The 26,372-nt window shown below is 37.9% G+C and overlaps 1 long non-coding RNA gene across 3 annotated transcripts in view; it reads left to right on the plus strand.

Moving 5' to 3' along the window:
* Positions 1–6,016: 6,016 nt before the first annotated feature.
* Positions 6,017–26,372, plus strand: part of LOC123385470 — a 76,036-nt gene continuing 55,680 nt past the window's right edge. Inside the window, exons 1-4 of one of the 3 annotated variants that reach the window (XR_006598044.1) lie at positions 6,017–6,193; positions 8,157–8,295; positions 19,257–19,361; positions 19,968–20,132. This is a non-coding gene — a long non-coding RNA (uncharacterized LOC123385470). Of the gene's footprint in view, positions 6,194–8,156; positions 8,296–19,256; positions 19,362–19,967; positions 20,133–26,372 lie in introns of those variants that run through there. The other 2 variants (XR_006598045.1, XR_006598046.1) reach the window with 2 other exon arrangements.

Here is a 26,372-nt window from a genome sequence, read left to right on the forward strand (position 1 = left end):
GTCAGGGCTCCCTTCCTCATCCATTCAATAATTTGTTATAATGGCCCATGAAACTCAGGCAAATATTTTACTTATGTTGACAAGTCTATTATGAAGGATATTGTAAAGGATAAAGATGAATGACCAGATGAAGAGGTACATAAAGTAAAGTCTGCAAGGGTCCTGAGAACAGGAACTTCTTTCCCTTTGGAATTAGGGTATGCCACCCTCTCAGCACATACATGTGTCCACTAATTTGGAAGCTCTTCAAACCCTTTCTTTAGGTTTTTATGGAGATTCCATTATGTGGATATGATTGATTATATCATTGGCCATTGTGATTAAATCACTCCTCACCCCTCTCCCCTCCCTGGAAGTTGGGGGGGTGGGGGTTGAAAGGTTCAACCTTGTAATCACTTGGTTAGTTCCTCTAGTAACCAGCCCCCATCTTCTGAGAGTCAGTTAGTACAAACGCAGGTATGGTTGAAAAGGGCTTGTCATGCAAAATAAAAGATGCTCCTCTGACTCCTATCACTCAAGAAATCACAAAGGTTTTAGGAGCTCTCTACTAGGAACAAAGGATGAAGACATTCTCAAGTAAATGAATGATCAAAAAGACCATTAGGGCAATGAAAATAATAAAAGCATGAAAAGCAGAAAACATGAGTATTTTAGCCATGCATGATTTCAAAATCAAGTCTACTAATAAATGTTTACTTGCCACAGTTTTGTGAAGGTCATAGAATTCCCCAATAGGCTTTTAAAATTTTCTGATTGGGAGAGGAATTCCTTTCTTTAGTGCTTTAAATGATGTGAGGATTGGGCATTACCAATTTTTTTTTCCTTACTGGTATTGATAGATTTTTACTTCAACTTTCTTTTGTTATTTAGCACAAGTGAATATTTTTTAAACATGTTTTCCCTAAACAATGTTTATAAACATCTGTTGTTTTCTATACTTTGGTGATATTTTCAATGATAATTTTTTATAATGCTAATTTTCTTGTTTATTCCTACTACCTATTCTATTATTAAAGGAACTTCAAAGGAATGTAAAAAGAAGTCTCATTCTGCAGACACATTTTTACTCAGCTTTGAGGTTATGTCTTACCAAATTGAACAACATATTCCAAAAATTTTAAAATAAGCCTATCAAAAATAAAAATGGTGATTTTAAATACTTTTTTATATTATAAATGAGCTATCGTATACAAATATAATGATGAAATTGAGAAATTTTTCTTTGCCATGTTTGCTCCTTTCTATACCTCTTCTTGATTTTTTAATTAAATTCCAAAGAAAAAAGATAAGTATACAAAATTAGAATTTCTATCAAAAAATAGAATCATCTAGATGTTATTATTAGTTTTTATTATCAAAGTACCTCTCTCAAATAAAATAATTCATATCTATATTTTAAAAACCAAAGAAAAAAATAAAAGTGAAGAAAAACACATTTAAAAATTTATTCTGCTTCTTCTTATATTCTTTTCTTTCCCTAAGTAGGAACAGAAACACTGTGAATACAAGATGGTGAAATTTAAATTTAAATGATTATTGTTCTTTTCATTTTCTCCTTTTGAATCATTTTATTAATTTTTACATTGTTCTAATTATATATTTTGGATTTAAATACCATTGAGGACTTTATTTCAGTTAACTCATGTTACAATTTGTCAACTCACACTTAAAAAATTATACGCATAAAGTGCCACCATTGAATACAACATGGACTTTCTCAAGAATCAAATTTTTAAAAATCCATACACCAAAGTTTAATAAACATACACCTCAAATTTTCAAAAATTATAAATTTTTATTCTAGAATGTACTCTCATACTTCTAATTTACCTCCCAATTATTAGATAGAGACAATTCTGGATGTGTAATCTATAATACCTGATAGCTAATAATTATACAACACCTCTCCAGCAAGACTCTAATGAGACTAGGATGATAAAGAATATTTGAAATATTTCAAAGTCAGTATCATAATCAATGACTTGCACATGGTCCAGTGGCTTTCCATGGCTGAGTGTGTGAGAGAGAAGGAAGAGTAGAGAATGACAGCTAGATCCCTAACGTGGGCAATTAGGTAAAAGGTGATGTTTATATCTGATATAAGGAATAACAGAATATTTTATGGGGAGGATAATGAGCTCATCTTTAATATAGAAAACCTGGTGCTTATGGGACACTCAATGGAAGTATCTAGTAGGACATAAAATACATAGATCTGAGCTAAGGAGAAAATCAAGCATTGACTTTATCAGCATATATATATATTATAATTGAAGCCATGAAGAAGGGTGAGATCACCTAGGGATAATGTGAAAAGAATAAGAAAAATTGCTGGAGAATATCAGAATGAAAGTTCATCTCATAATAGATTTTGAGAAACTCTTATCAGAGGAGTGACAGGGATAAGAAACAGTGGTATCACACAGACACAAGTGAAAATAATTTACAGATGACATGATACTATACAAAGAAAATTCTAAAGACTCCAAAAAACACTATTACAAATAATGTACATAAATCTGTTTCATTTCTGTACACTAATAACAAAATAGTGGAAAGAGAAGTTAAGAAAATAGTTCCATTTAAAATTGCACCAAAAAGAAACAAATACCTAGGAATAAACTTAACTAAAGAGGTGAGGGGCGCCTGGGTGTCTCAGTGGGTTAAGCAGCCCACTTCGGCTCAGGTCATGATCTCGCAGTCAGTGAGTTCAAGCCCCGCGTCGGGCTCTGTGCTGACAGCCCAGAGCCTGGAGCCTGTTTCAGATTCTGTGTCTCCCTGTCTCTGACCCTCCTCTGTTCATGGTGTCTCTCCCTGTCTCAAAAATAAATAAAACGTTAAAAAAAAGAGGTGAAATATCAGTACTCTACACTATAAAATGTTGATAAAAGAAATTTAAGATGATACAAACAAATGGAAAGATATTCTATGATCATGAGCTAGAAAATTTAACATTGTTAAAATGTGCATACCACCCAAAGTAGTTTACAGATTCAATGAAATCCCTATCAAAATTCCAATGGCATTTTTCACAGAACTAGAACAAGTAATACTAAAATTTATATGGAACCACAAAAGACCCTGAATATCCAAGCAATATTGAGAGAAAACAAAGATGAAGATATTATAATCACAAATTTCAAGATATACTACAAAACCGTAGTGATCAAAACAGTATGATACTGGCACAAAAATAGACACATAGATCAATAGAACAGAGAATCCCAGAAATATACACATGCTTTTATGGTCAATTAATCTATGACCAAAATAGTAAAAATATACATGAGGAAAAGACAGTCCTCTCAGTAAATGGTGCTGGGAAAGCTAGACAGCTACATGCAAAAGAATAAAATTAGACCATTTTCTTATACGAACACAAAAATAAACTCAAAATAAATTTAAGACCTAAGTGTGAGACTTGAAACTATAAAACTCCTAGAAGAAAACACAGGCAGTAATTTCTTTGACATTGATCTTAGCAACATTTTTCTAGATACGTTTCCTCAGGCAAAAGAACCCAAAGCGAAGATAAAGTATTAGGACTATACCAAAATAAAAAGCTTCTGCACAGTGAAGGAAACCATCCATGAAACAAAAAGGCAGCCTACTGAATGGGAGAAGATATTTGCAAATGATGCATCTAATAGGGGGTTAATATCCAAAAAGGACTCAGACAAGTCAACATTAAAAGAAACCAATAATCTGATTAAAAAATAAGTAGAGAACCTGAATAGACCTTTTCCCAAAGAAGACAAACAAACGACAAACAGGTACATGAAAGGAGTCTCCACATCACTAATCATCAGGGAAATGCAAATCAAAACTATAGTGAGATATCACCTTACACCTGTCAGAATGGCTGGAATCAAAAAGACAAGAAATAATGACTGTTGGTAGGGATGTGGATGAAAAGGAAATTTTGTGCACTGCTAGTGGGAATGTAAGTTGGTGCAGCCCCTGTGGATAACAGTATGGAGGTTCCTCAAAAAATTAAAAAATATAATTACCATGTGATCCAGTAATTCCACTACTGGGTATTTACCTAAAGAAAATGAAAGCACTAATTTGAAAAGATATATGCACCCCTATGTTTATTGCTGCATTATTTACATTAGCCAAGATGTGGGAGCAACTCAAGTGTCCATTGATAAATGAATGGATAAAGAAAATGTGGTATTCATTCAATGCAATACTACTCAGCAATAAAAAAGGATGAGGTCTTGCCATTTGCAACAATATGGATGGGCCTAGAGGGCATTGCGCTAAGTGAAATAAGTCAGACAGAGGAAGACAAATAACCAATGACTTCATTTATATGTGAAATCTAAAAACAAAACAAAACAGCAGAGACAGCCCCATCAATATAGAGAATAAACTGAGGGTTACCAAACCGGAGGAGAGTGCGCAAAATTAGTGGATGGGAGTGAGAGATACAGGCTATCAGTTATGAAATGAGTCTGTTACAGGGATGAAAGGTACACTGCAGGGAATGTAGTCAGTGTATTATAACAGCATTGCATGGTGACCAATGGTAGCTAGTTACACAGTGTAACATCAGAGATGTGGAATCACGATGCTATACACCTGAAACAAATGTAACATTGTGTGTCAACTAGGTTAATTTTTTTTCAAATAACAAAAATAAAGGTGTCCCTCCACTTGTAAAAGACAAAAAGAAAATTTGTTTTCATCCCACATCAAAATCACGTTTTGCATGATGTTTTTTTGTCAATTGCTCAGAAAGATTTTTTAAGTCCAAGATGAAAAGGATTTCTACTGTCTCTCTCAAGTAGTCTCTGCTTTTCGTTTTTTCTCCGTGTGCATAATTTCTCCACTCTTGGTTGAGATGTTCTACTTTGGGGTGGTTATTTCATCCTCAAAAACTTTTACATGCATAATTGAATTAACATGCTTAAAGTCAAGGAAGACCTTTAAAACCAGGTGCCTCCAAGGCAGCAAATAATTCTCTGGCTTTCAGCTTCCTTTTTATTTTTGGCCCCTGGAGGATTTAGCTTGATTTCTCAAAAGCTAAGCTATACATTTAAAAAGATGTTTGTTATATAGTATCCAGAATGTATTGACGTTTTGCCTGGATGATATTAGTGATATCTGCCATACTAGTAGAAGTCACAATCCTTGGTCAGTTGCTTCTAATTCTAGCAGTATCTCCTCTTTACTTTCATCCTGTGAATTCTATCTCCAAACTCTTCCTGAATTTTAATTTTAACATGAATACATCCAGGTCAGTATTAAAACCAGTAAGAAATTCTGGAAGGAGAAAGAGGGAATACGGTTCTGAACTTCTGAATCTGAAGTCTCCTGTGTGCAGCTCTTGCTTTCTAAGGCCCTTCTGAAGAAGGTGTGGGAGAGACACCTGTGGGATGTGGCGCTCCATTCCTATTTGGACTATGCAGCACCTTGGTTGTCCCTGCTCTTGGATACCAGTCTTCTCTGTCCCTTGGATTCCTCCTCCCAAGATTGCTGGGTTTCACCGTGTGAAGCAGGGTGCCAATAAATTAAATCCCCTTTCCAGGAAATAAAATTTTCCTCTTGGAGTCTGAGCTGAAACTCAATATTCCATTTGAGCGGTACAGTGACATTTTCTGTAGAACACCACTAATGCCCGGCTTTCCCCTCCCCCTTTCTGCTTCATTATTCCCATCTGTAAAATACTCCCTCTTCCCATACTAGGCAATAGTGAATTTAACCAATGCCACAATCACAATCACATATATAAACATTTATTATTGTCATGTCCTGGGGTCTGCTACAACTCAGCAAGAATCCTAGTTCTCAGGTGTTGAGAGAAATGTTTTAACTCAAAAAAGGATGTGATCAGCTAAATAATGGCCCCCAAAGATGTCTGTGCCCTACTCCCTGCACCCTGTAAATATATGTTGCGTTACATGTTAAAAGTTAGGACTTTGCAGACATGATTGAATTATTGGTCTAAAGATGAAGACATTATCCTGAGTACCCCGTCATAATCACAAGGGTCTTTATGAGCAGGAGGAAGTAGAATTACAATCAGAGAGAAGGCTCTGGAACGAGAACAATCAGAACAGATTGGAGTGATGTGGGCAATAAGGCACGGAATACCAACAGCCTCTAGAAGCCGGAAGAAGCAGGAACAGATTCTGCCTTGGAGTCCAGATGGAACCAGCCCTGCTAACACCTTGATGTTAGCCTGGTGAGCTTCATTTTAGACTTCTGAACCATAGAGAATGTGTGTGTGTGTGTGTGTGTGTGTGTGTACTTTAAATGTTTATTTATTTATTATTTAGAAAGAGAGAGAGAAAGTACCCGGGAGTGGGGGAGGGGCAGAGAGAGAGAAGGATGGGGGAGAGAGAGAGAGAGAGAAAGAGAGAGAACCCAAGCAGGCTCTACACTGTCACTACACTGTCAGCACAGAGCCCCATGTGGGGCTCAAACCCACGAACTGCAAGATCATGACCTGAGATAAAATCAAGAGTAGGACTCTTAACCGAACTACCCAGGTGCCCCAGAATTGTGTTGTTTTAAGCCACTAAGGTTTGGTAGCCACTAAGGTTTATTATAACAGGTAGAGGACACTAACATGACCTGCAATTCAAATATACACAAGAATATGCCTTTGTCTCCAAGATAATAACTGTAAACAGAGACAATTTAGTAGTAACAATAGCAGTAAGTAGTCGTAGCTTCCACTTACTGAGATTCCTTTATTTACAAGAAATCCCTCTGGGGGGTTTACTTTATTTAGCCCATGTAATAGCACTGCAAAAAGCATATTACTATTTCCATTTTGCCAAATTAAAACGAGAGAAACTAATTTACACACTGAATGAGTAGCGGAGGCGGGATTTGAACACAGGACTGTGATCACACAGTATTAATGTATCAATTTAAGAATTGGTACATTATATAAGCAAAACACAAATTTATGAAGAGAAGTTAAACATGACTGAAAAAAGTGTGGAAACCTGTAATAAGCAACATTATAGGTTGAAATGTCTCTCTCAAAAAAAATTATATTAGAGTCCTAATGCCAAGTCCCTCAGAATGTGATCTTATTTGGAGATAGAGTTTTACAGAGGTACTAAAGTTAAAATGAGGTCATTAGAGTTTCTCTAATCCAGTATGTGTGATTCTTTATCAAATGGAGAAATTTAATTACAGAGAGAAACTTGTTGTTTGGGAGGGGCAGAGAGAAAGAGAGAGAATCCCAATCAGGCTCTGCACAGTCAACACAGAGTACGAAGTGGGGCTCAAACTCATGAACCATGAGATCATGACCAGAGCTGACACCAAGAGTCAGAAACTTACCTGACTAAGCCACCCAGGTGCCATAGTTACATAGGGAGAAACTTGAACATAGGGAGAACACTAAGTGAAAACAAAGGCAGAGATTGGGATAAAGCTTCTATGACCAAAGATTGCCAGTAAATCCCCAGAAGCTAGGGGAAAGGCATGGAACAGAATCTTCCTCACACAGCTTAGAAGGAGCCAACGCTTTTGACACCTTGATCTTGGATTTCTGGCCTCCAGAACTGTGAGACAAAAAATTTCTGTTGTCTAAGCCACCCAGTTGACAGAACTTTGTTATGGAACCCTAGGAGACTAATACAGGCACCAATGATAATGGTGATGATGATAATAATGAATTCTGTGGTTGTTTTTAAAAATCAACATCCATTCCTTACAAAATTTTAAAGTGTAGTCCTTAGAAATCCTTTATATATATATTAGCTTAGCACATTTTAGCAATCACTTTAAGGGAGGGGGTCTTTGAATAAAATTTGATCACATTTCCAATTTAATTAGATACCTGCAAATGTTATAAACAGCATCGATAAAGAGAATATTTTCTATTTCTCTTTTAATATTTCACTGTCTGACTTAAAATCTTCTTAAGCACTTAAATAACTTCTAATTAATAAATAAATATGTTGAATCCTAAAGACTATTAAATGTTCTAACACTGTATATAAATGGTAAGATTTCAACTTAAAATCACAAGCCTAAATCAAGTATGCTTAAATTTATTTTTACGGTTTACATTTTTTTTAACCTTTCGAGCACATAAAATACAAAAACTCCTTAATCCAAATATATAAAAGTTATGGAGTAGATATGCTCAAACATTCCTATGCTGAATTCTAAATCTTTCTCAGGTTGACAGATCCTTCTGAGGGAACAGAAACAACGTATCATCCCACACAATTCTGGGGTTACCTTCTCATTTTGCTGACGCTACCTCTAAAGAAGAGAAGATCATAGCTGACGTGTGACTGGGCTCCTGTCTATGTGCAGGTAGGAATTCTAAGCCTTACTCATGGCCTGCAACAGGGACGTAAGGAAGAAAATTGTCTTATGTTTCATATGCCTGAGATTTGAATCAAAGTCTTATCTACTTTTTAAGCAAAACAAATTCTTTACCCTGACCCCATGTGGCTACACCAGTTGAGGGTTTTTGCTTTTCTCTGACTCTTAAAAGCAAGAACTAACATGATATTAATAATGTGCCAGAGATGCCTGGGTGGCACAGTCGGTTAAGCATCCAACTCTTGGTTTTGACTCAGGTGGTGTTCAAGCCCGGCATTGAGCTCTGCATTGGCAGTGCAGAGCTGCTACTTGGGACTCTCTCTCTCTCTCTCTCTCTCTCTCTCTCTCCCTCTCCTGCTCGCATTCTCTGTCTCTCAAAATAAATAAATAAATAAATAAATAAATAAATAAATAAAATAATGTGCCAAGCATAGGTCTAAGTACTTAAAATATAGTAACTCATCTAATCTGTGAATTGAGGATTTATGTTTCAGTGCTGGACTCGGCATTATATCAGCATCAATAAATGAGGAATGTCTACTTTGCATAACAGAAATATCCTGTAGCTAGAGGGCCAAGGGCAACAGAGACAAATTTGTTCAATAATCATATCTAGGAACAAGACATTGGAGTTCTTTAGTTTGAATATAACCAGTTTTAGTAGGGAGGGAAAAGGAATGTCCCAGGGTGACAGATCAGTCAGGGAATAGCAGGCTGTGCAGATTATAACTCTGTACTATACCAAGTATGACAACTCATAGCTCAAGGTGACTTGCTGCCACAGCTGGGTTGCATTTTTGTCCCTCTACTAACTCTTGAATGTCATAGTCTCTGGCTGAAGCTTTAGGACCTCTCCCTGAAGAGGTCTGGCATAGGATTGACACTCAGTAGCCTAGGAATGGTGAAAATATCCTTCATGACCAGGTAACTGATGGGCCATCAAATGCATCCAACCTAAAGTTTGAGGTACTGTGGCCTTGAATACCAACTCTAGTACATGGTTGTATATTGTATTTGTTGATTAGAAAGCTTATTCTGAGTAGATTAATTTCATAATGGAACATTTTTATAGTAAATATTCCAAAAATAAGTATAAGTGATTTCGAAAGTTTACCTTTTGTAGTTTCCTCTTAAACATATAAGCCATTTGGGGTGCCTGGGTGGTTCAGTTGGTTAAGTGTCCGACTTCAGCTCAGGTCATGATCTCGCGGTTCATGAGTATGAGCGCCGCTCTGGGCTCTGTGTGGTGGCTCAGAGCTTGGAGCCTGTTTCAGATTCTGTGTCTCCCTCTCTTCTGTTCCTCCCTTGCTCGCACTCTCTCCTTCTGTCTCTCAAAAATAAATAAAAACATTAATATATATATATATATATATATATATATATATATATATATATGCCAATGAACTGGATATGATGTGCTTCACCATAGAATTCTAACACTGTAAGTTTGATAATGTCTTTCCTATATCTAATAATATAATTTTTACAAACCCATGAGTTACCAATTAAGAAACTGAGTCTGATAGAAGTTAGTAAGAAGGCTGGTCAGTAAGAAGCAAAGCTTTGATTCAAACCCAGAGCTGTCTGAATCCCAAATTTGTGCCTTTGAATGTTCCATTGTCCTTCCTGCCCAGTGATTTCAATGGGCTTTTAGCCCATTGCCCCTGTTGCAATTGGTTTAGGAAGAAAACCCCCATTAGACCACTATATTCTGAAATTGTGGATTAAAAAAAAAGGAAGAAGAACATGAGAACTTTGTTAAACTTAGTCCTCCTTTCACTTAATGATAAATGATAAATAAAAAATAAAAATGGTAACCTTTTTGGAGTTTGTGACAAATAGGAATTAACATATTGGACAACAAAGAAAAAGACAGAGATAGATCCTCACTACATTTTCTTTGGATTGGGGATTTGGGGTGGGCATATATCAGGTGGAAAATAGGAATGGAAGGTGTTTCAAGTTTGGCATTTCAAGCTATCAAACTTGAAAAACGGCAACATTTCTAATCATTATCTCATAATGGCTATAAATCTTGGTGCAAATCTTGCCTTTATTTCTGTGATTTAATACATACAGCACCCAGCAACTTACATTTTAATAAGATGACAATTTATTGCTGGAAGTAATTTTGTTTAAGCTATTTTTACTTCTTATCCCCCTCTTGTTAACTGTTGGAAATACTCCGATCAGCATATTCAGCCCTTTCCTTGTTATGGAAGTGTTACATGCTGCTGTGGTTTGTAGCTTTCCCTTTGTTTAAGGCCAGGGAAAATATTCTGGATAATTCATTTTTATTATTCCCTTTTCTAAGAGTTTGTGTTCATTCTTAAAGCAGTAAGCTTTATTTTCCTTTCTGCCAGACAATCTGCAAATTATAAACATACCACAAAAATTCTTGAACATAATGAATCCATACCTTTTGCAAACTAAAACCAAAACTTCAGTTTACAACATTTTTTCAAAACAATGATCTCTGTATTTATTCCTTTTAGCCTGTTTAATTTAAAACACGGTCAGAGTCAACATTTGGCATATTTCAGTGCTATCCAGACTTAATTTTCTCCTCCTCGGCAGCCTCTGATCTTGCTCCAATGCTACCTTGAAGCAGGATCAGCATTTTGGTGGATCCTAACTCCACGAGATTAGGCTTTTCACCAAGGACTCCATGGGGAAGGAAGACATTTATTTAATAAAGTCCCCCAGTCAATGTGTCTGTTTCCCCCAGAGGTCCCCTGAAACTTCCATTAAATATTTTATCTCCCCTTTCTGAGATGTGATAAGACACCCAAATAACACATTCAATATTTTTTCAATAAACAATTTTGAAAAGATGGTTATAACTTTGCTTTTTAAGTTACTTAGCAAGAAGTGACTTACAATAAAATTACAATTGGTTCTAATTGTACTGTATTAATCATGATAACTCATGGATTCTTGCAAAGTGAGAAACTGTAACCTAAAATTGTTCTCATATATCATGACGTTTATTTTAGAATTCAAATTTTAATAGGGCGCCTGGGTGGCTCAGTCGGCTAAACATCCGCCTCTTGATTTTGGCTCAGGTCATGATCCCAGAATCATGGGATGGAGCCCCGCATGGGATTCTGTGATGAGCATGGAGTCTGCTTACAAATCTCTCTCTGTCTCCCTCTCTGTCTCTCTCTGTCTCCCTCTCTCCACCCACGCCCTGCTCACTCTTTCTCTCTCAAAAAAAAAAAAAAAGCATTCAAAATTTAACAATTAATGAAGTTGACATAAGGTTATGCATTTGTAGACATTTAATTAAAATTTAATTAAATATTTATTTTCCACTATGTAGGTTTTTTTCCTGTGATTTGAAGCCAATGCTTCCCTGAGGTCTGACATATTTTCAGAGGACCCTGTAGATGTTCAGCATAATGCCTTTGAGTGCTAGTGGATAAAACATCCACAGCACTAGGGAAAATTCCTTCAGCGTTCTCATCCTGTTAGCACTAGCCCTCAACTCAGATAATAATAATGCACTCAGAAAAACAAATGCTTGATGATTAGCACTCCATAGCCCCTTTGAAAGATTTATATAATTTTTTTTCTCCTGTATACCATGACATCATTAAGAAATATAAATTTGATGAAAGCAAATCTTCTACTTGAGAGGTTGCTAACTCTAAGAATAATGGTTTTCCTCCTATTAAATACCTCCTTCTCAACTGGTGTATATTTGCTACCCTCGGCAAATCTACATAGGCCGTTTTCCAACCAGATGTGGGTCAGACATTGTGCAAGAGTCTCCCTCTGGAACAGAAGGAAGTGTAACAAGGGTTGCGCCATCACAGCCTGCAGTCTCTGCATCCAAAACACAGCCAGAAGTGGACCGGATCTCACCGCCTCACCTACTAACACCCTGTCCACGCCACCAAGTCTCTGGCTGTGCTATTTGAGTGGCCTCCTAACTGGTTTCCTGCTTCAGCCTTTGGCGTTCTGCAGCCATGATCAACACAGCAGCCAGGATGGTCTTCAAAGTGTCACCCCTTTGTCATTGCCCCCATCTCACTACACGTCCTTACGATGGCCTCACCACATCTAGGTCCCTTTGCTTCCTGACCTGTCCTTTTGTTGTGTCCTATCTAGTACACTCCATTCCAGCTGCACTGGCCCCTTGTTGTTCCTGGAACATAAGACTTCCATTGAGGGCCTTTGAATTTGTTTATTATGCTGGGAACCCTCTTCTCCCAGTAGTCGACCAATTTCCCTCCTTTACTTCTTCCTTAGTCCCTTTTCAGTTTCCCCTTAGCACTTACCACCATTAGAACACACTACATATCTGACTCACTAATCGTGTTTGTTGTCCCTCTTTCCTCACTAGACTCTAAGTTCCATGAGGCAGGAGTTTTTTGTCTGTATTGCACAGTGTTGGGCCCCTTGTACCCAGAATAGTACTTGGCTTATTTTATATGATATTTTAATATTTATTCAATTAGTGGGTACGTGATGTCTTCTTTTCTTAAAGGAGTCAATGAGAAAATTGACATGGTATTTACTGGTAGTATCTAGGCCTCTATCACTTCAAGACTCAAAGATTCCTCCCCTAATCCAACGCCCAATTTCCTTTCCCAGGGGGCTGGGCTAACTCAACTGGGAGACCATTTTTAGGAGAGTTTTTACCTTGGGCAGGTGATTTCTACCTGGAGAAGGTTCATGTCTCCTATTCCTTCTAGGCATTCCCCAGTAAGAGCCAGGCTACATCTCTTGCCGTCTGTGTCAGTCAACTCTGTTGTGATAAATATACTAGAAATAGGGTTCAAAAAGGAAAGGAACTGGGAGACGGTACTTGCTTCGAGCTGGGTCCAGCACATTTTAGGACAAGATTCGAGTCTATTATGAAGCCCACGATCAAATGTTGAGAAGGTATCTGCTTATCCTCCTCTGATTGACTCCCTTGCCTATGGAGGACCGCATTGCAAGGACAAGCATCACTTCCTACTCCCCAAACACACCACACAGCCAAGCCGGTTGCTCTTATTCTGTGTAGAAAACACAAGCTACCTCCTTACTTTCCTCCTCATGTTCTCTCAGAACTGCAACAGCTCAGGAAGTCCTTGGTGACATTTTTCCAGCAGTAGATCCATAGTCCACATAAATTTCTCAAATGGTTCTGAACCCCTCAGGCCAGACTCTTCCAGCAGCTCTTATTAGCCCTTCATACCAGTAGAGTCCCTGTAACGCTCACAAAGTTCCCTTCTCACAGCCATCCTTCCTCTCCTGCTCATGTCTGCTGCTCTTTTATAGGGGTGGCCATCCTGGTGGCTCCTCTGGTGAATTATTCCAGCACAACTCAACTTATTCTTCTGGTCCCTGGTATTTCACTCCCAACACATGCTGTCTTTCCTGCTCCTATGTGAGAAAATATGAGCTCCTTTAGTTCATGTGACTGGTCCAGGCACAAACTGGCATACACAATCTGAATCTCTCAAGATCCCTTTTAGACACTAAAAAAAAAAAAAAAAAAAGTCAAAACTGCCTCAAAATAGTTGTCACGCTGTTAGTGGCCACTGAGTAATTGAATAAGAAAAATTGTGTGTGTAAAATATACCTATAATTTGCCTATAGAATCACTGATTTTTAATTTTTTAATGTTTATTTATTTTTGAGAGAGAGAGAGAGAGTGAGTGGGGGGAGGGACCAGAAGAGAGAGAGAGAGAGAGAGAGAGAGAGAGGGAGAAAGAGAGAGACACAGAATCAGAAGCAGGCTCCAGGCTCCAAGCTGTCAGCACAGAGCCCGATGTGGGGCTCGAACTCAGGAACTGCGAGATCATGACCTGAGTTGAAGTTGGGTGCTTAACCAATTGAGCCACCCAGGCCCCCGAGAATCATTGATTTTAAGTTAGACAAATTTCTTATAGTAAATGTATCAGGAGTTCTGATAAAATATGGCATACTTAAAATAGGATCATTTGAGATGAGTTTATTTACAAAAGGCAATTTATTTAAAAAGTGTGAGCGTAGGGGAACCACAAAGGATAGTGGAATAACAGAGCAAGTAGCTGCAAAGCTGTTACCACACTCAGCCTGAAAGGGGCTGGGGAAAGCAGTTCCAGGAAGCTGGGAGGAGAAGAAGTTGGCTATCTTGACAGAAGCAGTGACTTCTGGTCACATGTTATAAGGGAGCCAAGGGGTCAAATACCCTGAACACATTTTCCTCTCCCTCATTTTCTGCTGGGATTTCCTTTGGTCCTACATAACTGGAGGTCTGAGGGCATATTTAGTCCCTTTAAGTTGCCCCCACCCCAGGAGAAGGGGGGTATATTTAGAGTGAGTACGGTGAGCTTGTCTCCATTCCTAAACTATTGCAATCCCGTGGCAATTCTTCATTCCTCAGACATTTCTGTCTCTCAGTGCGAGACCATACCTTAGAAGAGACTTCTTTTTTTTTTTTTAATTTTTTTTTAACGTTTATTTATTTTTGAGACAGAGAGAGACAGAGCATGAATGGGGTGGGTCAGAGAGAGAGGGAGACACAGAATCTGAAACAGGCTCCAGGCTCTGAGCTGTCAGCCCAGAGCCCGACGCGGGGCTCGAACTCACTGGCTGCGAGATCGTGACCTGAGCTGAAGTGGGACGCCCAGCCCACTGAGCCACCCAGGCGCCCCAGAAGAGACTTCTTAAACCTGCGCTTTTTGCCCTTTAATGAGGTTTCAAAAATAAATGGTCATTAATAAATGCTAGCTATGAAAATAGAAGGAAAATTCAAAAAGAGCAATAGAAAACACTATACTGAATATTTCTTAGACCAAAGAATTAAAAAGGTAGAAAATCCTACAGAGAATTTCTGAGGCTGAAATTTTAAACTGCATTGAAACCATCTGGAGGTTGATTTTGAAGTTTTCATGTCTGAAAATTTTTTTTCTTTTAAAACTTCCATTCAGGTTTTCAGATGTTGATGTATTACCCACAGGGAATAAACTGCAATCCACAAGGCGGTAGGTTGGGCTATAGAATTCTTCAGCCTCAGGTTATATTACCAGATATCTAGACTTTGGATTTGTTAAGAGGATCCTTGCGGAGAATCTTGCTGAATTACAGTGTTCTCTTTGCATATTGATACTGAGTACATAAGTAACAGAAATAGATTTTTAAAGGTGTGCATATTTTCTATGTGAAACAATATGTATTAAATAGGTTAAACTTATTTTAAACACAAGAGAATATTTTGTCCCCCTAGAAGCATTTAGTAGAAACAAAAAAGAAGCACAATCCAGTTAGCATAATGACAGTCTTAACAAAAAACTTGATAAGATGAAGGGGTTGTCGGAAATTATACAAAGGGAATTTGGGAGGCTATTTTTAAAAGTCATTTCTAATTACTTTTTAATGGGAAGATTTCATATAGAGTGTGTGTGTGTGTGTGTGTGTGTGTGTGCGCGCGCGCGCGCGCGTGCACACGTGCTTTAGATTAGCTCAGATGAACACCAACTACAAAAGAGCTGACTGTTTTGTTTTACAGATGCATTTTTAATTTGTCTCTATACAAATAAACAGATCTCTATCTTTAATTTCACAGCCTTTCCATTTCATGTTTTGATGAAAAGACTCAATCCTTTGGCTTTCTTATTATCTGAAGTGCTTTTGTATTAACCTACTTGGAAAGAAAAAGAAAAAGAAAACGGAGCTCATATCCTAGGAAAGAAATTGTCTGGGCCAAACAGATCAAAGTGATGCTTTGAGTTTGTAGTGGACAATTTTTATAATAATGTTGCCATTCGAATGCATTTGAGATTTTACAAATAAAGAGTAGCACTTTTCATTTAACTTTGGGTGTAAATTTTCCCAAATATCTCAGTCATATTCCTTTTTTTGCTCAATCTGAAATTGTCTTTGGTATCTTCTGCCTATGTCCTATTGGAAAAGATTGCTGTCATAACGCATTATTTATTTTTTTTGGAGAATGCAGTTAATATAGCAAATCATGATTTGTTTTAATTCCTCCTAATTTTATGTTTGCTTTTGATATTAAATTTTAACTCTGGATGTTTAGAATCGAAAATAGTTGTTGTGACACATTTATAATAATTTTCATTGATTTAACAACCAATTGTTAATTCTATATTTGGTGTTATTTTTATGAAGAAAAAGTAATGGCATTGGTTTAGGGCTTGGGCCATTTTAAAATGGCACAGAGGGAAAAACTGATAAATTTTAATGCATTCAAATTAAAACTTCTATACTAAAAGAGACATGATTAACTAGATTCAAGGCACAGATCAGACTGAGAACATACATTTTCATCATATGCAATATACTATGAATTACTATCTAGATTACATAAACTACTTCTAGGAAATAAAATGAAAACTATGAAAAATGGGAAAATAATCAATGAATATAAGTAATTCAAAAAAGAGGAAGAAGATTGTCTAAAAACATAAAAGTTACTAAATTTTAATGACAAGAAAGTGAAATTTCAAATAATGATCATGCTTTTCAATTATTGAACTGGCAAAAATAAATATCTGATAATACCAAGTTTCAGTGAAACTGTGGAGAGTCAGGAACCATCATATAGTCCTGGTAGGAATGTATTGTGCTACAAAATTAACCAGAATTAGTAAAATTATAAATACAATCATAGGCAGAATTCTGAGAAGGCCTCCATAATCATCCCCTCTCCCTACTCTGGTGTTATGCTTTGTATAATCCCCACTCCTTGAGTTGAGCAGGACCTATCATTTGTGACTAACAAAATATGGTAAAGGTGATAGAATGTCACTGTTGTGGTCAGGTGACAATATATAGTTAGTCCTTGCTTTGCACAGTTCTGACATGCACAAATTTCATTTACTATAGTAAATGATCTAAATAGTCCACTATACATTCTGATACCCTATGTCTTTTGGATGGCACATTTAGTCCATTTACGTTCAGTGTTATTATAGAAAGATATGGGTTTAGAGTCATTGTGATGTCTGTAGGTTTCATGCTTGTAGCAATGTCTCTGGTACTTTGTCTCACAGGATTCCCCTTAGGATCTCTTGTAAGGCTGGTTTAGTGGTGACAAATTCCTTCAGTTTTTGTTTGGGAAGACCTTTATCTCTCCTTCTATTCTAAATGACAGACTTGCTGGATAAAGGATTCTCGGCTGCATATTTTTTCTGTTCATCACATTGAAGATCTCCTGCCATTCCTTTCTGGCCTGCCAAGTTTCAGTAGAGAGATCGGTCACGAGTCTTATAGGTATCCCTTTATATGTTAGAGCACATTTATCCCTAGTTGCTTTCAGAATTTTCTCTTTATCCTTGTATTTTGCCAGTTTCACTATGATATGTCATGCAGAATATCGATTCAAGTTACGTCTGAAGGGAGTTCTCTGTGCCTCTTGGATTTCAATGCCTTTTTCCTTCCCCAGATCAGGGAAGTTCTCAGCTATGATTTCTTCAAGTGCCCCTTCAGCACCTTTCCCTCTCTCTTCCTCCTCTGGAATACCAATTATGCGTAGATTATTTCTCTTTAGTGCATCACTTAGTTCTCTAATTTTCCCCTCATACTCCTGGATTTTTTTATCTCTTTTTTCTCAGCTTCCTCTTTTTCCATAATTTTATCTTCTAGTTCACTTATTCTCTCCTCTACCTCTTCAGTCCGAGCCGTGGTCATCTCCATTTTATTTTGCAGTTCATTTATAGCATTTTTTATCTTCTCCCGACTGTTCCTTAGTCCCTTGATCTCTGTAGCAAGAGATTCTCTGCTGTCCTCTATGCTGTTTTCAAGCCCAGCAATTAATTTTATGACTATTATTCTAAATTCACTTTCTGTTCTATTGTTTAAATCCTTTTTGATCAGTTTGTTAGCTGTTGTTATTTCCTGGAGATTCTTTTGAGGAGAATTCTTCCGTTTCATCATTTTGGATAGTCCCTGGAGTGGTGCAGAACTGCAGGGCACTTCCCCTGTGCTGTCTTGAATAACTTGTGTTGGTGGGCGGGGCGCAGTCCGACCTGATGTCTACCCCCAGCCCACGGATGGGGCCACAGTCAGACTGGTGTGTGCCTTCTCTTTCCCTCTCCTAGGGGCGGGATTCGCTGTGGGGTGGTGTGGCCCATCTGGGCTACTTGCACACTGCCAGGCTTGTGGTGCTGGGGATCTGGCGTATTAGCTGGGGTGGATCAGTAAGGTGCACGGGGCGGGAGAGGCAGGCTCAGCTGGCTTTTCCTTCGGAGATCCACTTCAGGAGGGGCCCTGAGGCAGCTGGAAGGAGTCAGACCCGCCGGAGGGATGGATCCACAGAAGCACAGCATTGGGTGTTTGCGTGGTGCAAGCAAGTTCCCTGACAGGAACTGGTTCCCTTTGGGATTTTGGCTGGTGGATGGGTGAGGGAGATGGCGCTGGCGAGTGCCTTTGCTCCCGGCCAAGCTGAGCTCTGTCGCCCTGGGCTCAACAACTCTCCCTCCCATTGTCCTCCAGCCCTCCCATTCTCCGAGCAGAACTGTTAGCTTATAACCTTCCAGATGTCAAGTCCCGCTTGCTGTCGGAACACACTCCGTCTGGCCCCTCCGATTTTGCAAGCCAGACTCCAGGGCTCTGCTTGCCGGCGGGATGCCCCTCCGCCCTGGCTCCCTCCCGCCAGTCCGTGTAGCGCGCACCGCCTCGCTGCCCCTCCTACCCTCTTCCGTGGGCCTCTCGTCTGCGCTTGGCTCCAGAGACTCCGTTCTGCTAGTCTTCTGGCGGTTTTCTGGGTTATTTAGGCAGGTGTAGGTGGAATCTAAGTGATCAGCAGGACTCAGTGAGCCCAGAGTCCTCCTACGCCGCCATCTTCCTCTCCCACCTCCTGACTTATTATTTCTAAAAAGTCCACTATATAGAACACAACCCTATTAAGAACTTTTGGAGGTAAGATACAGAATTGCAAAATGACCATAAAGGAGAGGCTATTGTTATGGACAATGGAGAACCTAATAAATGTGAACTGATTGACACAGATGATGGAAGTGGCCATACTGGAAGGCACGAAGATGTCCAGAAGAAGAGACAGACAGAACACCTTGCATTCAAGGAACTCTGAGAGACCTCTCATGATATTGAAGGTAAAAAGGTTAACATTTTGGAAGCTGACTCAAACTTAGAAAGGACGATGACATTTCACCAAGGCATGGAAAAGATATTTGTTACATATAATAATTATATAATGAGAAATAGGCAAGCACTGTTCAAACGACTTGTTATTTTTTTTTACAAAGAAATCAAACATGAATTATGCACATTTCTACTGTGAAATTACAGTTCTAAATATATTTTTGTTTTACTATTTTAAAATATTTTTTATATATTTTTAACATACAGTAAGAGAGTTGTCAATGCTTTGACAAAAGTTTGACAAAATTTTTTTATGAGGGACAGGAAAATAATAATGAGAATTATAATTTATTCCTGCTAGTTAAGATCACTCTGCATGGTTTCAGCTTGTACTACCATTTTTATATTATATATATAATATTTTCTATTGCCAAAATATAAAAGAGAGGACTGCTTATGTATCTGATATTCAGTCTTCCCTGTCACACACCGGAAGACAGATATGCTGACCTTGAAGAATTAAGTTGTCCTGTTGTGAACTGCCAGTAGAGAGGGTCATGGGGAAGGGAACTACTGTCCTCAACACTACAACTGAAGGATCTGAATTCTTCCAACAGCTTTATCAGCATAGAAGAGCCCCTCAATCTGTAGATGAGACTATACCTCTCACTGTTACCTTGATTATGGCCAGTAGACTCTGAGGAGAGCACCAGGTAAACCATGGCTGGACTCGTGACTCATGGAAATCGTGAAATAATAAATATACATTGTTTTAAGCTACATTTATCTTAAATCCACGTTGATTGAACTAGCGTTATCTTTATCAGCATGTATAGTTTAAAACCATTTTGACTGACAAAATCAAATATCAAAATGTAACACATAAGGGGCGCCTGGGTGGCTCAGTTGGTTAAGCATCTGACTCTTGGTTTTCGGCTCAGGTCATGATCTCGCAGTTTGTGGGTTCAAGCCCCACATCAGGCTCCACTCTGACAGCATGGAGCCTGCATGGGATTCTCTCTCTCTCTCCCTCTCTCTCTCTGCCCCTCCTCTGCTCTCTCTGTCTCTCAAAATAAATAAACTTAAAAAAAATTAAAATAAAATGTAACACATAATATTATGTCATTTATGTAAATAAGAAAAACACTCAAAATGCTATATATTGTCGCTGAGAATACATATATATATAGTAAAGAAAATGAACTAGAAGTGTTTACACTGCATCGCAAATGATGGTTGTCTCTTGGGGATGGGAATGAGGTATCGGAATGAGACCTGGAGGGTCAAACAGTGAGAATTTTAACTTTAACAGAAACAATTTTTTTTGGTAAAAAAGAAAAAAATCACAAAAATGTCGATAACTTGAAGTTAAATGGCAGGTTCACAAGTATTTATTATTTGTAATTATCCAATATTTTGATTTGCTATAAAGCGGATGACTATAAATTCTAATCTCTAACACACATTTAAACCCTAATTTATATCTAGCCGTGGAACGAAGATGATGAGGAGTTAGTAAGGAAAATGTTCAAAATGTTTTGTTGACGGTAGAGTAATTAATTGTTGGGTCCTGGAGAATAAAATCAAAACTAGGGAGATTCTTCCTTTCTGCTCCAGAATGGTTGCTCTCTGGGTTTCAGGAAAAACTTTCTTCAGTCTCCTGCTAACCACTTGCCCTTATTCCTGTGCAAAAGCGAGACTCAGCTGGCTTCCACTGGGAGGAAGCTCAAAAGCACTTCAGCATCTCTCTCCAGGTAGTTTGTGATGATCTCTTTCAGAATCGCCCGGAGTGAGTGCTTATTAATGACACAGATGCTTGTGCCCACAGCACATTTATGGAGCTAAAATTTCTGGGGAATATGGCTAGGAATGTTCATTTTTACAAACTTGCTAGGAAATTCTTAGGCACTCTCATTTTTAGAGTAATTATTACTATTTTAATAGTAATATGGGTCACGAAAAAGACAAAATGTTGAAAAATTTAACAGCTATATACACGAGTAACATTTTACTAGAAACCCCTCTTTTAAGGACATGGACAGGAAGTATTTGTTGTGCCATGATTAAAAATGTATAGTTTTCCCTTTGACAGACTCCACTCCCAGTCTTGGGTAAGGTACCAAAGTAAATTCAGGATGAATGAAAAGGACCTCACTCCTTTGTTCTTTCTATTTTTCTTTGAACTTCTAATTTGAAAAAATTACAAATGAATTAAAAAGTTTCAAGAACACTTTAATGAACTTTCTTATTTTCTTTACCCACACTCACCAATTGTTAGCTTTTGTCATATTTACTCTGTGTGTGTGTGTGTACATATTTCTGTTCAATTTTAGAGTAAATTAAAGATATCATACATGCTTATCTCTAGATATTTCAGTTTGTATGTGTTCTTTAAAAAGGACATTCTTTTAGGGGCACTTGGGTGGCTCAGTCAGCTAAGTGTCTGACTTTGGCTCAGGTCATGAGTTCCTGAGTTTGAACCCTGCACTGGGCTCTGTGCTGACAGCTCAGAGCCTGGAACCTGTTTCAGATTCTGTCCCTGTCTCTCTCTCTCTCTTTGCTAATGCTCTGTCTCTCCCTCTCTCTCTCTCAAAAATAAATAAATATTAAAATAAAAAAGGGCATTCATTATACACAGTGCTATTATAAAATATTTGATATTGTTAAATACTATTATTTAATTTACTATTCATATACAAATATTGCCAATTGTCCCAATAAAATCCCATATAAAATTTTTCTTCTAACAGAGGCTTCATGTCTCTTAGCACTCCTTTATTTTGGAATTGTTCATCACCTTTTGCCACTTATGACATTGGCATTTCTTAAAAGCACTAACCAATGGTTTTATTGAATGTTCCTTAATTTGTTTTGTTGTTGCTGTTGTTGTTGTTGCCTCATAGATAGATGCAAGTTCTGTGTTTTCGTCAGAAATACAAATGATTTCTTGTCCATCTCAGTGCATCACAACAGAAGACACATGATGCCAGTTTGCAATTATTTGTTAATGTTAACTTTGGTGATTTTTGATAATGTGTTGTTTGATAACGTGTTGTTTGTTAACGTTGTTGTTTTGATAACGTGTTGTTGGTGACTTTTGATAACGTGTTGGTGACTTTTGATAATGTGTTTGATAACACTGAAAAGTTACCATCTTCCTTATAATTGATAATAATCAGTTATGACACACACTGAAACTATAAATATTTTATCCCCACCAAGCTTTTTTTGGTTTTAGCATACGCTGATAATGATTTATTTTCCTGAATTGATTATTTCTATGATTATTAAAAGGATTTTATGAGTCTAATTTTTCCATTTTATTGTAAGGAATATCTTTCTCTTTTCTCATTTATTTATTTAGGATTAGCAAAGACTTATTGACTTTTTAAATATAAAATGGATTACCATCACTATTTATTTTGATGCTCAAATTGTTGGAGATTTAGCTATTGAAAGCCCTATGTGTGTTTGACATGGTTCTGTCATCTTTATTTTATTTTATTTTTAACGTTCATTTATTTTTGAGACAGAGAGAGACAGAGCATGAATGGGGGAGGGTCAGAGAGAGGGAGACACAGAATCGGAAACAGGCTCCAGGCTCCGAGCTGTCAGCACAGAGCCCGACACGGGGCTCAAACTCATGGACCGCGAGATCGTGACCTGAGCCAAAGTCGGCAGCTCAACCGACTGAGCCACCCAGGCGCCCCGACATGGTTCTGTCATCTTTTGAGCACTTTAAAACTTTGTGGCACCATAAAATATTCCAGACTAGTTTGCACTTTTCCTCTAGAACCCTTCAATTAACCGTTTCTCCTTAGTACCTTGATTCTCCTTAGAATGAAATAGTATGTTAGAAGTGAAAATGTGCTCAATTTGTTCACAGCTATGTGAAGTAAAGGCATTTCTCAGCTTTTCAGCCAGCAGTACTCATACCTTTCATTTGGTCCTTCAGGATTTTCCATTTCCTTTCCCATTCCACATTTTGTCTTTCTTATTTCATGGTGAGATTCCTGGATCCAAAATGTATAGGTGATTTTGAGAACCAATGCAACAGTGGCTCTGAAGGCACTGTGGGTGAATGCCTGAAGCCAAACACAACCAAATACATGAACCTTGGGAAGCTAATGGTTGTATGTGGTTTCCCCTTGGTTCTGTACTCAGTCACACGGGACAATGCTATCCAATGACTAGAGAATATTACTAAGACATTTTTCATCTATACTGGAAAGGAAAATAGGGCGCCGCTGCCCTGTGAATGAAGTATTCTGAACAATCAAGCTGATTTACCTTAGGCTTCTTTTTTCTTTTCTTTTTTTAACTCAGGGACTACAGTCAGATGCAATAAAGAAGGAGGTTGATAGGTATACTGTATTCTATACTTGATTACACCTTTGTAGATTTATATTTGGACTTTTAAACCACACTATATGAGAGTAAGCTAAATATTCTCATCCACTCTCCAGTAAGATTTCTTTTTTAAATTTTTTAATGTTTTTATTAATTTATTTTTGAGACAGAGAGAGACAAAGCATGAGCAAGGGAGGGACAGAGAGAGAGGGAGACACAGAATCTGAAGCAAGCTCCAGGCTCTGAGCTGACAGCACAGAGCCTGACGCGGGGCTCGAACGCACAAGTGGTGAGATCATGACCTGAGCTGAAGTAGGACGCTCAACCGACTGAGCCGCCCAGGCGCCCCTGTCCAGTAAGATTTTAATACAAATCAGAAAACAGAGTAGAAGTGAAAATAAATTTTATTCCCTTCTTGGAAATCTCCATATGTAATTGAATAAAGGCAAAATTAACAGTAAAAGGGAGAAGGCATTAATTTCTTCAAAAAATATTTCCTGGAGCGCCTGGGTGGCTCAGTGGATTAAGCGTCCGACTTCGGCTCAGGTCATGATCTCACACTTTGTGGGTTCGACCCTCTTTTCCGGCTCCGTGCTGAGAGCTCAGAGCCTGGAGCCTGCTTCAGATTCTGTATCTCCGTCTCTCTCTGCCCCTCCACTGCTTGTGCTCTGTCTCTCTCTCTCTCTCTCTCTCTCTCTCTCTCTCTCTCAAAAATAAATAAACATTAACAAAATTAAAAAAAATATTTCCCTATTTTAGTTGCATATCAGCAAAAATAATTTCATTTACAGCTTTTACTTTTCTGTTTCTCTTTTAACACAATAATAATTACTAATATTTATATACTGAGTGGGATGATAAGCATACCACATGCATTGTATTTATGTCTTGAAACAGTTATGGATGGAAGAAATTGCTGTCCTAGTTTACAGATACAGAATTTGGAGTTTGGAGAAGTTGAATGATTTGTGCATATCCACACAACTGGTTACTGAACAAAAGTTCTGTCCAGTTGAAGCCAATATATGCACTGATATAACACATTAACTAAAATGTGAAAGTCAACAATTTTAAATTTTAAGAAATAAAGAGAGTCTTTCATGTAGTTTATTTTTGCTCCTTATAACTTAGGAAGAGTTCATTTTAATTCATTACTTTCAGACAACTTAATTCTTTTAATTCAATAGCTAAAAAGAGTAAAGTATGATTTCCTATCTTTCATTGTCATATCATCACCATCTAAACATAGAAACATTATACTGCACTGGATTCAAAGTACTCATCGTCATTAGAAAGCATTTAACAAGATTCAAAAATTATTTGAATGTATAGTGTGTATTCTGGAAGTTCAGCATCAGTGTCAAGCTAAAAATAGTTATTACTTAGATTAAATTAAGATACAATTTTCCCCTTTATTGAATTATTATTAAAATATTTCTTGTGCCTGTGCTTTAGAGCTTAGTTCTTATATAAATCCATCATTCTCTCTCTCTCTCTCTCTCTTTTTTTAATTTATGTTAGAGTGAGAGAGAGCAAACATGAGAGAAGGGCGCAGGGAGAGAAGGACTCTCAAGCAGACTGAATGCTGCACCTGGGGCCCCAGGCAGGGCCTGAATCCCATGACCCTGGGATCATGGCCTGAGCCGAAAACAAGAGTCAGAGACTCAACTGACTGAGCCACCCACGTGCCTCACAAATCCTTTATATTCTTGAATAATTGCCTTTTTTTGAGAGAGAGAGAGAGACAGACAGACAGACAGACAGGGGGTGGGCTTGGGGGGTAGAGACAGAGGCAGAGGGAGAGAGAATCTTAAGCAGGTTTCACACTCAGCACTGAGCCGAACATGGGGCTCTATCTCATGACCGTGAGATCATGACCTGAACCAAAATCAAGAGTCTGATGTTTAACCCACTGAGCCACACAGGAGCCCTGAATAATTGCCCTTTTAAGAGCCTGCCTATTCTAACTGGAGGAAACTCTAGCTCTTCTTGGTCCTATAGGTCACTTGATTAGTCACCTGACTAAGAGAAAAGCAGTCTTTGTGTATCAGTCTGGCCTGGGAAACAACCTTAGAACTATTTGGATGGGTGGGATGCCTGGGTGGTTAAGTCGGGTAAGCTTTGGGCTTCAGTTCAGGTCATGATCTCAAGGTTCATGAATTCAAGCCCCACATCAGGCTCTGTGCTGATAGTTCAGAGCCTGGAGCCTGCTTCTGATTCTGTGTCTCCCTCTCTCTCTGCCTCTCCCCCGTTCATTCTCTCTGTCTCTCTCTCTCTCAAAAATAAGTAAACATTAAAAAAAATAAAAAAAAAACTGTTTGGATGGGTGATAAAATAATACTTTGCAATACTCCTCAGGTCTGGGAAGTCTTTTCCTCTGTACTTCCCGAGAAAAAAAGTCCTTATGCTGCATTCTAGTTTAAATGTAAAACATCACCTTTAGAAAACTTTCCAAGACAAATTAAAACGTTTCACTGTAAATTCTCAAAAAAGAAAATGAGTCAGGATCAGTTCTTTGGGTTTATGCTTTCCATTCTATAAAGAAATTACAAATGTGATAATACTTTTATACATTTAATTTATATGTAGAAACATTTCCTTTCTTTTAGTGAAAAAATATTGAGAACTGGCTCTTTTCTGTAAGAGTATAATTGTGGTATAAATAAGCTTTA

Source organism: Felis catus, chromosome B2 (genome assembly GCF_018350175.1).
Source record: "Felis catus isolate Fca126 chromosome B2, F.catus_Fca126_mat1.0, whole genome shotgun sequence".
NCBI classification, from domain to species: domain Eukaryota; kingdom Metazoa; phylum Chordata; class Mammalia; order Carnivora; family Felidae; genus Felis; species Felis catus.